Source organism: Triturus cristatus, chromosome 5_2, assembly GCF_964204655.1.
Source record: "Triturus cristatus chromosome 5_2, aTriCri1.1, whole genome shotgun sequence".
Taxonomy (NCBI): domain Eukaryota; kingdom Metazoa; phylum Chordata; class Amphibia; order Caudata; family Salamandridae; genus Triturus; species Triturus cristatus.
Window position 1 is genome coordinate 260,911,648 of NC_140588.1, and position 14,955 is coordinate 260,926,602.

Here is a 14,955-nt window from a genome sequence, read left to right on the forward strand (position 1 = left end):
GCTGTCAGTGATTAGTTAAGTTGCTAGAGAAAAGTGAGGTTTAAAACATGTTGGCAGATGGATTAATGTTTATGCTAGCTTATAAAAGTCTTTGGAAAGGTACACTTGAATTAGGCCATATAAATGTGGGTGTCTGCTTCAAATGGAAAGTGCACTCTGACTAGTTTTAATGTCTGCGTGCTCTCATGAGTGAGTTATGTGTGTACTTCTACATGTATTTTGACACATGTTGTGCATTTGTAGCTTCTTAATTATAAACCTCATTGCTTGTTACACAGATGCACACATCTTGTCAGTTCTGCTTCATCATTCAGTCGCAGAAGCATACATGTGTTACCTATGTAGGTGTCACAGAACCCCTTAAATAGACAGTTCAATACTCACATGCCCTGTATTATGAGGAGAACGGAATACAGACACCCTCTTGTATACAAACTTAGGGCCTGATTTACTACTTCTGGCGCATCTCTGCTAATCAGCAGGGATGCGGCAGAAGAGTTGTGACGCATCTGCCCAAGTGTGCGCCACCACTGATGCGCCGCATTTACAATGCGGCGCACCGTGGCGCACATATGGGCAAATGCATGTCGCATCTCCCCCATGGAAAGGCGGAGCTCCAGCAAGTGACTCTGCGAAATCTTGTACATTTCACTCAGCCACTTTTCGGAGGCTTTCCTACGGTGGAGTCCCCCCCCCCCCCTGTGCAGGAACGTCCACATGTTGAGCAGGGCTTTAGAACGTGACGCATCTCTCTGATGCAATGGCGGCGCAAATCTGGCGTAAGGGGCTTGTAAATTTGCCCCTTAGAGAGCATGTCATCTGAATAAGAGCTTTCTTTCTAGTTGAAGGATTCTTTTAATGTATCATGTCAGCTCAAAAATGCACAGACACACAGATTGATGCCTCAAAAGGCTTGGTGAGACTTCCAACCGAGACATTAGAAGAGTTGGTGTTTTATATTTGGCTAGGCGTAACATTGTGAGCAGTCGGTTAATACTAAAGCTGCAAGAGAAAAGTGAGGTTTAAAACCTGTTGACCGATGGAATATTGATTATGCTAGTTCACATGAGTGCCTGGAAAGGTACACTTAAAGTAGGCCAAATTAATTTAAATGGAAAGTGCAGTCAAGATTAAATATCGGCGTGCTGTCATGACTGATGTATGTGTCTACTTCTACATGTATTCTGACACGTGTTGTGCATCTGATGACCCTAAGTTAAAAACTATGGGCCCGATTCACAAAAGTAATCTGAGACGAAATCCTAACTGTACGATTTTCGGTATTCACAAAAAGCATTTAGGAGTAGAAGAGTTAGGACTCCAAACTTTACTACCCCTACATGCCTTTTGTGAATACCGAAAGTTGTAAAGTTAGGATTTTTCGCAGTTTAGAAGTAGTAAAGTTTGGAATCCTAACTTTACTACTCCTAAATGCCTTTTTTGAATACCGAAAGTCGTAAGGTTAGGATTTTTTTTTCAGATTACTTTTGTGAATCAGGCCCTGCGTAGTTTATCATATAGGTGTACAGATGTAATCAGTCCAACCAGACCACTCAGTTGCAAAAGCAGAGATCTGTTACCAATGTAGGTGTCACAGAAGTCCTTGAATGCAGAGTTCAATACCTACCTCCTCTGTATAATGAGAAGAAAATAGTACATACATCTACTTCTATACAATTTTAAAGAGCATGTGGTGTGAAACAGAGGCATTCTGATATGCGTAGGCTTCTTTTGATGTATCACGTCACCACAAAGAGTCACATACACACAAATATTGACTGGTTGAGAGATATGGTGAGACTTACAACAGTGACATGGGAAGAGTAAGTCTTTCATATTTGTTTAGGCCTAACATTGTACCCTGTCAGTGAATAATGAAGCTCCAAGAGAAAAGTGAGGGTTAAAACATGTTGGCAGATTGATTATTGTTTATGCTAGTTCTTATGAGTCTCTGGAAAGGTACACTTGAAGTAGGTCGTATAAATTTAGGTGTCTGCTTGAAATGGGAAGCCTACTCTGACAAGTTTAAATATCTGCATGCTCTGCATGCTCTCAGGAGTGAGGTATGTGTGTACTCATACATGTATTCTGACATGTGTTGTGCAACTGAAGATACTAACTTAAAAACCTTGTAGATTATTAGGTGCACAAATCTTGTAAGTTATGCTTCATCATTCAGTCACAGAAGCACACATGTGTTACCTATGTAGGTGTCACAGAACCCCACAAATAGGCAGTTCAATACCCACGTGCCCTGTGTTATGAAGAGAAAGGAATCTATACACCTTCTTGTACACAAATTTAAAGAGCATGTGTTCTGAAGATGAGGTATTCTACTATTTGTAGGCTTCTTTTGATGTATCATGTGACTAAAAAATGGCACAGACATTGATGCATTGAGAAACATGGTAAGACTTACAACAGTGACATGAGAAGAGTTGGCGTTTCATATTTTGTAAGGTCCAACATTATGAGCTGTCAGTAAATAGTGAAATTGCCAGAGAAAAGTGAGGGTTAAAACATGTTGACAGGTGTATTATTGTTTATGCTAGTTCATATGAGTCTTTGGAAAGGTACACTTGAAGTAGGCCGTATATAATTAGGTGTGTGCCTGAAATGGGAAGTGCACTCTGACAAGTTTAAATGTCTGTATGCTCTTATGACTGATGTATGTGTCTACTTCTACATGTATTATGACACATGTTGTGCATCTGATGACCCTAAGTTTAAAACTTTGTAGCTTATCATACAGGTGTTCAAATCTTGTAAGTTCTGTTTCATCATTCAGTCACAGAAGCACACATGTGTTACTTATGTAGGTATCAAAGAACACCACAAATGGACAGTTTGATACCCATGTGCCCTGTGTTATCAGGAGAAAGGAATACAAACACCTTCTTGTACACACGTTTAAAGAGCATGTGGGGTGAAACAGAGGTATTCTGGTATGTGTAGGCATCTCTTGATGTATCATGTCACCACAAATAAGCACAGACACACACAGTGACGGCTTGAGAAACATGGTGAGACTTACAACAGTAACATGAGAAGAGTTGGCATTTCGTATTTGTTTAGGCCTAACTTTGTAAGCTGTCAGTGAATAATGAAGATCTAAGAGAACTTTAAGGGTCAAAACATGTTCACAGATAGAATATTGTTTATGCTAGTTCATGTAAGTCTCTGGAAAGATACACTTAAAGTAGGCCTTATAAATGTAGGTGTCTGCTTAAAAAGGGCAGTGCATTCTGACAAGTTTAAATGCCTGCATGTTCTCATGAGCTTGATAAGTGTGTACTTTTACATGTATTCTCACACGTGCAGGAAAAACATTCCTGGATGAGCAAATATTATTTAAAGCTCAACTCAGAGAGATCTCAGATAATGATATTTGCCATTCTTTCACCAACATGGGATTCCACGTGGTGGCCAGTTGAACTAGGGGAAATTCCCAAACCAGTGATCAAGGCAAAAAAATTCATCAAGTTCAAGGTCTTGTGTCCATCCTATAAAGCTTTAAACAACACAGGACGCTACTTTCTTAAAAATCGTTTCAAATGGTATCGTCCTAACAGACTGCTTTGGTATGCTGAGGCTAATTATATTGACACAATCTCAATCAACCACATCCTGCCCATTGACTGGTCCAACCACCACCTAATCCTATTCCACATCACTCAACCGATCACATAGCAACCTCTCACCCAAGACCCACCCAAATTGATAACAAATCTAACACAGATCACCATGGGCAACCTAGAGGAAAGGATAAGCTTGCTCCTGCCTATCTCCACAGACGATCTCTCCACAACTGACTGACCTCTCACTATAACACAACTATGACATCCATCCTAGACCAATTAGCCCCCTGAAGTAAAAAAACAAAAACAGTAACATTCAATCCAGATCCTGGTTGAACACGGACATCAACACCGAAAACTAAGAGCCGCAGAACGACTATAGAGGAACAACCCCTCTACAAGCCTTCACGAGCTGCTCAAAGCACCCGAAGTAAATACAAAAAGCATATCAACAATGAAAATACCACCTTCTTCTGCTCCGCTCTGGACAACGCAAAAAACAGTCCCAAAGAACTCTTGAACATCATCAGGCAACAAACTTCCAAGCCCTCTGCAATCTCAGGTCAGGCCTCTAAAGACCTGTGTGTCAACCTCGCCAACTTCTTCAAAGACAAAATCACCAAGATTGAGCTCTCACTAGACTTCAACCTCAATCCCCCCTGCAAGAACCCAACCCCAGAGACCAATGCAAGCACACAAGAGCACCCCATGAAAGCCTGGAAATCCTTCAACCCCATACCTGAAGCTGAGATTCTTAAACTGATCTCCACCTTCAAAATTGCATCCCACATCCAAGATCCTATACCCACCCAATTGCCCAAAAAGCTGAAACTCTCCCTTGCCCCATTCTGGTGCAAGATCATAAACAGCTCCCTGAAAACCAGCGTCACACCTAACTGCGTCAAAGTCGGCCAAGTCACGCCACTACTGAAAATCCAGGCCTTGACACCAAAAAATCTGAACAACTTCAGACCTGTTTCCAATATCCCCCTCCTATCCAAAATCCTTGAAAATTGCATTCTCAACCTTCTAGATCCCCACCAATCGGGCTTCAGAAAAGGCTGTAGCACCGAGACCGTGATCCTTCACATTGTGGACGACATCCACAAGTCTCTAGATAAGGACCAATGCTGCCTACTCATTCTCCTAGACCTATTGGCAGGCTTAAACATGGTGGATCACATTCTACTTATCAAGGCTCTTCAAGATAGGGTAGGTGCAGAAGAGGCGGTCCTACACTGGTTCTCCTCCTTCCTACACAACCGCTCCCAAAGGATAAAAATCAAAATCTTTACATCCAACCTTCACCCTGTCAGCAGAGGTTTCCCCCAAGGCTCAGTGTTCTCCCCTCAACTGTTCAACATATATATGGAACTCCTCACCACTCTAGTCAATAAAGCCAACATCCCCTTCCACCTATATGCAGATGATACCCAGGTCTATCTGGAACCCTCCTCCATTGAAGACATTCAGAGACTTAATGACACTCTTAAAGAAGTCCAACACTGGCTATCAATAAACCACTTAAAACTCAACCAAGACAAAACAGAAATCCTCCTCATCTTCAACAAAGAAGAAAACCCTCAAATCGTGGAATGGCTAAAAGCAATTGATGCTCTCAATGATAACCTCACTCTTTCCAGCTCTGTAAAATCATTATGAATCACCCTAGACCCAAACCTTGACATGGTCAAACACATTAAGAAATCCGCAAAGAGTGCCTTCCTCAATATGAAGTTACTCAACAAAATAAAACCCTTCATCCCGCCCAAGGACCTCAAACAAGCAACTCAATCACTGGTGCTATCCAGACTCGACTATGGGAATGCAGTCCTCACCTGTATAGCAAAATCCTACCTAGCTCCCCTCAAAACAACTCTCAATGCAGCAGCCAGAATGGTCCCCGGAGTTAAGAAATATGATCACATTTCACCCACACTCGGAGAACTAAAATGACTCCCTGTAGAAATGCGTGCCAGCTTCAGAACTGCCTGCCTCATGGACAAAGCCCTGCACACAGGGAAACCTGAGCACCTGGCTTCCAAACTCAAGAGGGCCGGTCAGTCAAGGAACCTCAGGAGCTCCAACACCCTACTACTCATCCATAAAAAAACACGCAAACAAAAAACCGCTACACTATCCTTCGCTGGTAACGCACCTAAAATCTGGACCTCCATCCCTTCCTTTGTAAAATTCAAAAAACTCCTAAAAGACCACTTCCTCAACTGTGATTTCCTGAACTGATAGCTGCTGCCAAAGCACACCTGCCTGCACTCTGCAGCACCCTGACACTGTTTCATTAAGGCCTACCTCTTCCCAGCTCCCCGAACCCTCTCCTCGCTCCCCCTTCCCTGAAAGAGGTCCATCCCAAGACAACGTGCACTCATCGAGGTTTCTCAGGACTTCCATACCTTAATGTTGCACTGCACGCTGGAACATCCTAACCACTATGTATACCTATGCTTATTTTGTGATTTATGCATTATAACTGTTGTAAAGCGCTCCAATACCCTCGGGACTGGCCAGTGCTATATAAAACTCCTTAATAAATAAATCAATAAATAAATGAATTATATGCCAGTTCCCAGATTTTGAAAAGCTAACTGGGAGGGCCACAATCTGAGTTATGGAACAGCAAAACTTTGCAAAACTCTTTGTCTGCATATTAGATCCTTACAGTCCTTGTCCTCCTTTAGGAAGGTATCAACAAAACACACTAAACTTCCTTCATGTAAATGTTTCAATAATAGGCAATATGTCCATTGAATTAGTCCTAACTGTACTACTCCTAAACTGAGAAAAATCCTAACTTTAAGACTTTCGGTATTCACAGAAGGCATTTAGGAGTCCTAAAGTTAGGACTCCTAACTTCTGTGAATACTGAAATGAGTAAGTGCCTTCTGTGAATACCAAAATGAGGAAGTGTCTTCTGTGAATACCAAAATGGTAGTACGTTTAGGAATTTTTCTTAAGTTAGTTCTGTGAATCAGGCCGAAAGTCTCTAAGATAGTAAGAAAGCACTGGTGCATTCTCAACAGTGGGAAACAAAATATTCCACTACCCATGTTCTCACATAGAGGAGGCAAGAACGTCAGGGACATCCTAATACACACTCGCCTAAAATCCCAACTCAAGAACAACTAACAGGTAATCAGTACGTTACCCACAGGCCATCACCCATGTGGCAACTCCAGTGTGTGCCACCTAACTGCTACCACGAAGAAGGTGACTTTCAACACAGGAACAACTTGGGAATTAAGAAAGTTCACCACATGCAACAGCTCAGGGGTGATATACATCATCACAAGTAGCTGTAACCTACACTATGGAGGCATGACTACTAGAAAGGTCAGCACAAGAATATGTGAGCACCGTAGCAACATCAGGTGCCACAGGGCAAGCACGAGGATGATGGCACACTTTAATGAAAAGAATCACCCCAAATGACATGCAATGGGTACGGTTAGAACCCACACTGTGACAATTTAGAGCAGAAGCTGCTGAAAAAAACCCAAAGATGGGTGTTCAAATTGCACACAGATACGACAGGTCTGAATGATAATATCCCATGGGGACAGCTCACAAGATGAACTACACCTTGGGTACATTGGAGATACAGATATAATAATCCCAATTCCACTCCGGGACTGTTTTATTTACATCACAGATGAGAGGACCAGACGGTACTCAAATCACCTCCAAGAAAAGGTCCCATGAATAGACTCCCACGTGAGACCCAAAATTGCTTTTATAACTCCACTGGCATGATGCAAGGAACTTGCAATTACGATGGCATCCACAACCACACAAAAGCAACAGTCTAAATCATACTGCCTCGCTATCAAACATATGCTTTAGAGTAGATTCTCCTCTCAGGTTGTCACCACACTAACTACACCTCAATTGATAATCTTTTAACTAAATATTGGAGGTGGACCAATTCAGGTTTCTACTTCCAATATGGCGGTCGAACCGTGCCAATAATGAAATGGCCATTAAAGTTCCAAAACTAGGCGGCCATTTTGTTACAACCGCGGTCTAGTCTTTACTCGCATATTAGCATGACTGGGCTTTTCCTGCCAGTATTTAAACAACATCGGGCTGAAGAGAAGCTAATATGCGGTCTGCCCAGTTCCAAGTGGGTGTCATTGAGGGAGGAGTGCTGAGCCAAGTAAGACCTTTTTTCCCTAACAGGATCCCTGATAAATATTTGTTTTTTCCTCCAGGCCACGCTATGGGGAATAACTAACCAGTATTTCGCTTTTACCCATGGCCCTTCCCTTGACTTAAATACTTTAAATACATTCTTCTAGGGTTACTACAAGCCCCTCCACCCTGGAAGTCCATGAGGCACAGCGTTACCAAAACAGAAGTATGTTCTTACAAATTGTGAATGTTTGTTTTGTTCTGTAATGTTTGCTCACAAGTGTTTCTTTCTTTTTTACCAATGTTTTAAACGATTAACCATGCTTTCTCACAATAGAGTAGTCCGATGTGTTCCACTGTGTCACATTGGATACAAGCACTAATTAAAAGTTTTACTACTAAGGGCACCGACACAAACTATGGAGGAATGCATTGATTTAAGCACTGCATATGGTTTGGACCTGCTCATGTGAGAGGTGGGCAGTCAATATGTACTAATCACTTTATCTCCTTGAAAAGATACTACGAGTCTGATTTCAACCGTATGTATTTAATTTTGGTGCTCACACATTAGGGTGCCGATTCCGATCCGTTAAAAAAAAATTGCGTACGACTCGTATCCGTGTATTTTTACCTACGATTCGTACAAGTGCCCTACAACCGGCGAAGTACGATTTGTACGTTAAAAATACATACGAATAGCGTCGGGAAAAGTGTACGAGAGGGAGCCGGACATTTTTACGCGCAAATCGTAAACCAGAAGTCCGAACGCGCAAGTACGATACGTACCGCCCGTCCGAATACACAACCGCATGTAAAAGGCCCCGTACGGAGCGAACGCTGTAGCACACATGTACATGGGTAAACTTGTGCCCAGATACGAGTCGTACAGCCCCCCCTCCCCCTGCATATGTCAGCACCATACCCCAGTATGTCAGCACCGTACCCCCCCTCCGCACCGTACCCCAGGACCGTACCCCAGCCCCGCACCTGTACGTGTCGCACCCCAGGCCCGTCTCCCAGCCCCGCACCTGTACGCGCCGTACCCCAGGCCCGTACCCCAGCCTCCCACCTGTACGCGCCGCACCCCAGTCGCGTACCCCAGCCCCGCACCTGTACGCACCGTACCCCAGGACCGTACCCCAGCCCCGCACCTGTACGCGCCACACCCCAGGCCCGTCTCCCAGCCCCGTACCTGTACGCACCATACCCCAGGCCCATACCCCAGCCCCGTACCTGTACGCACCATACCCCAACACCGTACCCCAGCCCCGCACCTGTACGCACCGTACCCCAACACCGTTCCCCAGCCCCACACCTGTACGCGCCGCACCCCAGGCCTGTACCCCAGCCCTGTACCTGTATGCACCATACCCCAACACCGTACCCCAGCCCCCACCTGTACGCGCCGCACCCCAGGCCCATACCCCAGCCCCGTACCTGTACGCACCGTACCCCAACACTGTACCCCAGCCCCGCACCTGTACGCACCGTACCCCAACACCGTACCCCAGCCCAACACCTTTACGCGCCACACCCCAGGCCCGTACCCCAGCCCCATACCTGTACGCACCGTACCCCAACACCGTACCCCAGCCCTGCACCTGTACGCACCGTATCCCAACACCGTACCCCAGCCCCCGACCTGTACGCGCCGCACCCCAGGACCATACCCCAGCCCCGTACCTGTACGCACCGTACCCCAACACCGCACCCCAGCACCCTCACCCAGCATCGCGTATGTACGGACCTTACCTACGCGAAAAAGACTCGTACAGAACCAGGACACTGTAAAACAGCACAAGGAGGGTCAATTCGACTCGCACAACACCACAAAACACGTCTACATGACAAAATACATCTCAATGACTGACCTGGCACATCCAAACAGGCAAACAGAGGCCCTAAATCACAACCAACTCTTATAACACACCCACCACAAGTTCAAACCCAGCCACACCCACAAATGGACCAATAAAAAGGGCCCACACACACAACCCATGAGCCTTTGCAACAGACCCACTGCTGCCAGACCCCACAGACAAACAACTGCACCTTACTTACACCTTAACTACACCTTAACTTACACACCTTCACACAACCTCCTTCACAAACAACCCTCTTCACATTCACACACACCGTCACATTCACACCCACACACCCACAACCATCCACACCCACACCCCACACCATGCCCACAGACAAGAATCCAAAGTTCACAAGGGTGGAGCTGGACCTCCTTGTCAACGAAGTCATCAGAGTCGAGCCACAGCTGTTTGGAACATTGGTCAGACAGACCAGCATAGCCCAAAAAACTAGCCTGTGGCAGAGGATCGTCGATAAGGTGAATGCTGTTGCTCCCATCCGAAGAACCAGGCATGAATGCCAAGCCAGGTGGTACGATCTGCGCAGGGCAGTCAATTGGAAAATGAACGAGGAATGCGCCCAGAGCAACATCACTAGAGGTGGGCTGCCCCACAGACCTGTACATTACCATCCCTGGGAGGAGAAGGTGATGGCCCTGCTTCCGCCGGTGGAAGTACACAGAGTCGAAGGAGTCACAGAGCCTGGTGAGTACACAAACTACTTACGTAACATGGGGGCAATGGCATCCACACCCTAAATACACCAAATGCACGCAACTAGCCCCAAGCCCTCACTGGACACAACCACACTCAAAAACCACACTCATGCCACTAACATGTCCATGCCCCATTCACTAAGCAAGGCCATGCCATGTCCCAGGCTACACGAACCACAAACCCAAGACTGGATGTCCGGGATGCTGGGAGTGTGGGCCTCACAAAACACATCGTGACACTCAGAAGCAGACACCAATGCCCTCAGCCCATATGGCCTAGGTACATACCCATGCACCATGCCCAAGGCACAGGGACTGGCAAAGTACTGACAAGGTAGCTGACACTTGGCCCTGCTGTATGCAGCACAAGGCCCTCCTGTGACCACTGTACACTCAAACACCAACTCCACTAGCTCAGATATCTAGCACAGGAACTCACACTCACTGTCATGCCAGCATGCACCATGAGGGCACAGACACATCACCTGGGAGACCCAATGACAAATCACACTACACACAACAGCAGGCCCGGTCACAACCCCCACCTTACACAAGCACACACCCCTGGGGCAGGCAACAGATTCACCCACTCTCACAATGGACATGTGACACAACAAGATCAATCCATAGCCAAATAAGCATTCTAACCACAATTCTACAGGTCAAACACTCAGGAGAACATATCAATCTGTCCCCCGCAACATACCCATCCACAAGTGGACATTGAGAGGAATGCTAGGCACATCCAACTACCTGGAGGAACTGTGCCAACTTGAATATGTCTGAAACATGGATGACGCACGAAACAGCATTGACATTGTCTCTCTCTCACACACAGGGCAACGTCATGGATCTCCCCCCAACAATGGGGGGGAACAATCACAGTCCTAGGCTCGGCGTGAAGATGATCCCACTGGCAGCGATGACTCTCACCACTCCGTGGATGACCCCGACCAACCTGGACCCTCTGGTGCCCAAGCCCCTGCAGCACCTGCTTCAGGTACATCTGTGCCAACCACCACCCCATTCCTGCCACATCCCAGGAGACACCCAGGAGCCCTGCTCGCACTGAACAACACAGCCAGTCTGACCAGGAGGGACAAGGTTCTCTGGGCACCCAGGAGGAGGCAGGCAACCCCGCAAATGCCATCCCTCAGGGGTCCCGTAGACCCGATGTGCCCACAACGGCAGACCAGGCTCGTGTGGGCAGGGGTGGTGGGAGTGGAGGCAGGCGGAGGCGCAAACCTTACCAGCCAGCTGAGGGAACCGGTATGTCACACATACGCCACATCCTGGACACATACCGGCGTGACACCAGGGGCATCAGCCAGGTAGTGGGGTGCCTCACAGAGATGAAGGGGACCATCGACGAGATGAAGAACCTGCAGGCCGAGCAACATGCCAGTCAACAACAACACCAAGGACGGATGGAGGCAAGACTGGGTGAGTTCCTGGCGGTGCAAAGGGACATAAGCCATTCACTCCGTCGGATCACCGACAACATGGGCAACCCTCCCTGTGACACCAGGCGCAGACCAGCACCAGCCACAGGGAGGGAGGAGGAGGAGGAGGATTTGTCTGACGGAGCGTCCCAAACATCATCAAGGCCTGCATCTGAGGGTCCCCGGAGGAAGGTGGGTCGTCCACGGAAAAGACCGTGAGAGGCAGCGGACCATCCACATCTCACAGGTCACCTGGCCTGGCACCTGGCCCTCAGGCGCAACAGCAGCACCACATCCAATGACATTCTCTGCCACATGGACTTGCTGGTCACAGTCTGACCAATGATGACCAACACTGTGGTCTGGACTCTGATGACTTCTAATGCCAAGGATACCATCTCCCCCTGTGAACTTTGGATTCCATGCACTCGGTAGAGCACCTCATTTTATCTACCAAAACACGTACCCCACCGCAAATAAAAAGATTTATTTTGTATCATGAGATGTTGCAGTCATTTTGCATTAGTCCACAACATATGTGTGTGTAAATGTCAAACTATGCCTGAGTGTTGAACTAACTCCACCCATCCATACCCTTGGATCTGAGTCTGGTACAGGACACACATGCGTCACAATGTATCATTCAATGCAGACATGGAGCACAATACTCACCTGTGATGGCCTCAAGCTGCTGAGGGTGGGCTTGCAATACTGTGCGGACAGACCTATTTGGAAGAGGATAATTAAGGCATAGAGGTAATGGCTCATGTGGAGGTTCCCAGGGAGGGAGTCCCAGGTATGTTTTCCCAGGTAGGATAACTATGTCCTGCATGCTGGAGTACGGTGGATGTGAAGAATGGTGGCCAGGGCAAGGTTGGATGCACGGAGATGGCCCAACGGCGTCCCGGATCACAGTGCTAGAAGGTTGGTTTTGGGTCGGGGTTGTGGCCTGCCTCCTGAGTGTGGGTGGGGAGTCTGAAGGTCATCCTGCAGCACACAGTGATCCATTGCAGCTATCTCTGCTGGACGGTGAGGTGGCTGGGGCGCCAGATGTTGAAGCTGAGGTGTGCAGATGCACCCTGGATGTGTACTAGTTTCCCAGGAATTTGGATGTACTTGCTACGTAGAGGGCAGGGCAGTATTTGACACGGATATTGTCGTGGACCTGGGGGATGGTTGCCTTTCCTTGGAGTGGATCTATCTGTGGATCATGTGCATAATGCAGAGGGTGTTGCAGCCTGAGGTACAGATGCTGGTGATTACCATGGCAAATGTGAGCGAGCAATACATGATGCACACCATCTTGTGTGCGTGCCCACTGGGTGCCTGTGCAGGGCTCTTGCGGGTGGGACACAAGCAGTTGACCCAGCTGTAAGGGGACGATCCGCAGATGATTAGCTCAGTCCTGTACAAGTCCAGCCTCAGGTGGCTGATGTTCAGCCATCCATCAATGGATCTCATGCATTCTTGATTATTGGAACTGGCAATGTCGGTGTCTTTGGTGAGGGTGAGGAGCACCTGGCTGTCAACGGCATATGACATGAAGATGAGGTGCTGTGTGCATGTGATGGTGGTGAGGGGGGTCCTGGACACATTGCAGATTGACACGCTGAGAGATGATACCTGTGCCATGTGCCAGATGACGACACCATACTACATGCAGAAGCCTTGAGTCCCACGCACATGGGCTTGCTGGGGTACAGAGCCGGTGGGGAGTAGGAGGGACATGACCTGGTTGGTGTGACAGGGCCTGGAAGGCGTGGCAGCGCTGTGTAGGCAGTCAGAGTTGCACACTCATCATGCAAAGGTGTTGTGTGTGCGCTGAGTGTATGCCTGAGAGCAGCTGGTAGATATGCGGATGGACATTGCATGGAGGGTGGCTGCAACATCAGACTCTAGTGTGATGTGGGTCATGCAAGAACATGAGGGTCGTGCAATGTGCACGTTGCATGTGCAGACGGTCCAGCCTTTGGCACCGCGTGGCCGCAACAGTGGCACAGACAAGCTGATGCCAGCCAAATGAATGGGTGGAGGGAGGAAGGGAGGAGCATCTTTGAGGCGTGTGTGTGGCCAAATCGGGAAACTCTGTGTGCCCTTGCTGCAGGGGATGCAGCAGCAGGCGGCATGTCCTGGAAAATATGCCACAAGTTACACACAAAGACAAGGATGTCAGAAAGGCCAACTGCAACAGGCGTATGTAAAGGAAGGAGTGTCCGGTTTTCCATGGCACACCCAGAGACAATGGATGCACAATCACTAAAGATGACTGACACCGGATCAGGAAACTGAAGGCCAAGCTGCGCACAGGAAACACACCCTTAGCAGGTGTTGAGGGCCCGTTGTGGGGACCAACATGCCCAAATACATACACAACCATGGACTTCATGCACAATAAATATTCTAATCCATGAAGAACACCATGCATGTTGCTCATCTACACATAGACTCATATGCACAATCTTTGACAACTATGCCAGAGATGCCGCATGCACAGTGGAAAGAGACCTGCATTGACAGAGATGAGGCACCTTGGAGGGTGAGGAACACCTTTATTACTCAGGCCAACAGTAAGGGAAATGCATCAATATGAATAGACTCACCGGTCATTTGGCTGAACATGTGGGACCTACACTGGACACCCCCTTCACACCACAGATGCTGTAAATCCATTGAACTGGCACACAAGTGAAGGGGTGAGCCAAACAACCACTGCTGCACACGGAGAGGCTGCAATTCCCCATTGAGCCTCTTATGGGGATGTCCCACACTATGTCCGCCTTCCGTATGTTTCAGAGGGAAGTTTCACACACATTGATGCCTTCCTCACAATCCACAATCCCATTACAAATGACTGTCACGTAGGGTGACGATCAATTCATGGGAGTCATGCTACATGTCAGGTGCCCCATGGTGAGTCGACATGTATGCATAGTGATAAAACATGCACAGGAGCAGTGCCCACACATTCCAAACAACTACCACACCCAAAATGCCTTGTTGCAATCCTAACCAAAGGAGAATTTTCACCATGTCCGTGCATGTAACGCTGATTCAGCACTCGTTGCAATACTCATGAGGAATAGCAGGAGCCCAACGATGCCACGAGCAGACAGCATGCGCAACTACCTGGGGATGACAGACACACAAGAAGTCACTGAAAAGATAGTCAACCGCAGGCATTGTCATTGACTCTACAGGAATAAGGTTG